The sequence below is a fragment of the Mus caroli genome, chromosome 15, assembly GCF_900094665.2.
Source record: "Mus caroli chromosome 15, CAROLI_EIJ_v1.1, whole genome shotgun sequence".
NCBI lineage: Eukaryota > Metazoa > Chordata > Mammalia > Rodentia > Muridae > Mus > Mus caroli.
The window spans coordinates 62,333,717-62,336,399 of NC_034584.1; the positions used below are offsets into that span (position 1 = coordinate 62,333,717).

Below are 2,683 nucleotides of genomic sequence, written 5' to 3' on the forward strand. Positions count from 1 at the left end.
TTTAAGTTGGATACAATTATATTTGAGAATTTTAAAGGCATTCCTTCATCATTTTTATTTCATGACTTGTATTAGGATATGTGAGCTGTATTTTCCATTGAAAGTTTATATGATAATGCTTTAGCCCGTTGTTCTGAACTGTTTTGAAAATAACATTTAGTTTATTTTATTTCCCCATTGAGCTGGGCTTTGAGGTTCTTTCGATTAAAAGAGTCAAGTTGTTCAGTTCTTGAAATTTTTCTTAAAATATTTCTTAAATGATTTTTATGCCCTGCAGGTTTTTAAAAAAAATTTATTTTGTTATTATATTCTACACTTTTTGGAGATAGGCTCTCTCACTGTAACCCAGAATAGCCTTGAAATCTTAATCCTGCCTCAGGCTATTGAGTCCTAAGATCATAGGCCGGCATGGACTGGCACCCCAAGGTTTGTCTTCCTCAAATGTTACACAGTGTCTAGTCCTTTCTGCTAGCCTGTTCATCCTCTCCAAGAGGAACTACGTCAGATAAGACACAATCTGCCTCTTTTGAAGTTTACGTTTGTTGTCTTGTATTTTCTGAGTATTTCCTTAAAAAAAAAAGAAAGTCATCTTTGCAATGTCTCGTGAAAGTATACATGCCACTCTCCTTGAAGACACCTATCAAATCCTCATGATGTTTTTCACCTTGTGTAGTTTTTGTTTCATTACAATGTGTTTTGTTTTCATTGATGACTTGTTTCATCTGTGTCCTTTTATGGTACACATGCAAGCAAGCAAACACAGGGTTTTGTTTGTTTGTTTTAATTTTTAATGACAGAATCAAAAATATACCTAAAAGTATTTGGAGGCTGATTATGGGATGGTTCAGGTATGGCAGTCTGTAGATGGTCTATCCTTTCGTCTTAGCTCCAAACTTTGTCTCTGTAACTCCTTCCATGGGTGTTTTCTTCCCAATTCTAAGAAGGGGCAAAGTGTCCACACTTTGGTCTTTGTTCTTCTTGAGTTTCATGTGTTTTGCAAATTGTATCTTGTATCTTGGATATTCTCAGATTCTGGGCTAATATCCACTTATCAGTGAGTACATATCATGTGAGTTCTTTTGTGATTGGGTTACCTCACTCAGGATGATGCCCTCCTGGTCCATCCATTTGCCTAGGAATTTCATAAATTCTTTTTTTTAATAGCTGACTAGTACTTCATTGTGTAAATGTACCACATTTTCTGTATCCATTCCTCTGTTGAGGGGCATCTGGGTTCTTTCCAGCTTCTGGCTATTATAAATAAGGCTGCTATGAACATAGTGGAGCATGTGTCCTTCTTACCAGTTGGAACATCTTCTGGATATATGCCCAGGAGAGGTATTTCTGTATACTCCGGTAGTACTATGTCCAATTTTCTGAGGAACTGCCAGACTGATTTCCAGAGTGGTTGTACAAGCTTGCAATCTCACCACCAACGAGGATCCATCCCATAATCAGCCTCCAAACGCTGACACCATTGCATACACCAGCAAGATTTTGCTGAAAGGACCCTGATATAGCTGTCTCTTGTGAGGCTATGCTGGGGCCTGGCAAACACAGAAGTGGATGCTCACTCTCAGCTATTGGATGGAATGCAGGGGTCCCAATGGAGGAACTAGAGAAAGTACCCAAGGAGCTAAAGAGATCTGAAACCCTATAGGTGGAACAATAATATGAACTAACCAGTACTCCAGGAGCTCATGTCTCTAGCTGCATATGTATCAGAAGATGGCCTAGTTGGCCATCATTGGGAAGAAAGGCCCCTTGGTCTTACAAACTTTATATGCCTCAGTACAGGGGAACGCCAGGGCCAAGAAGTGGGAGTGGGTGGGTAGGGGAGTGGGGGTGGGGGGAGGGTATAGAGGACTTTTGGGATAGCATTTAAAATGTAAATGAAGAAAATTCCTTGTTAAAAAATTATCAAAATGCCTAAGATTTCATTGTAACAGTAAATGTTTACATATAGTATGTAAATATATACCTAATAAAAATTATTCCTAATTTAAAAATATATATATATACCTAAAAGTGAAGTTTTTGGAAAAACCATCTGTTTATCTCTTTCTTTTATCATCCCCCAAACTTGACCTTGACCTCTTGCTTGGCCTTGTCCTTGAGAGCTGGGTCTCTAAAGACATCCTTTTTGACAACAGTTTTGTCCAAAGGGATATTCTCAGAATAATTTGTAAGTATGAAGTTATTGTAGTTATAAACTTTGAAAAAGGATTTGACCTTTGATCTCTTGATGATTTTCTTCTTGCCCATGGCAACAGCCTCTTTTCAGCCAAAGTGGTCAGTTCCAGCCACCAGTGCATGCTTGTAAGTGCAGTGACACTTTCACTGTTCTTCACGATAACAGCTTTGTATCTGGAGTAGCATCTAGCTCAGACCATCACCACTTTTCTGGGTTTCATGAACTTTTCCATTTCCACAGCAAGCAGCCAGCACCCAGCTGGGAGAAAAGAAGGACACTTCTCTCATTGGTAACTTTGGAGTTAGAACTTTCCTCAGATACATATCTGGTAATTTTAACTATCCATTCATATTGAAGAGAGAGGCCCTCAAGTACCCAATAGAATTCTGAGCTTGTGATGATGCTTATGAATGTTGCAGACTAATAAGAGTGGTATAGCCACTTTTTTTGGAAAAATATCTTGGGGTCTGAGTGTGAAATGGTCTACAT

General features: G+C 38.6%; 1 pseudogene; it reads right to left on the reverse strand.

Annotated features, from left to right (window-relative positions):
• Positions 1 to 2,022: 2,022 nt before the first annotated feature.
• Positions 2,023 to 2,426, reverse strand: LOC110310009 (annotated as a pseudogene).
• Positions 2,427 to 2,683: the final 257 nt, after the last annotated feature.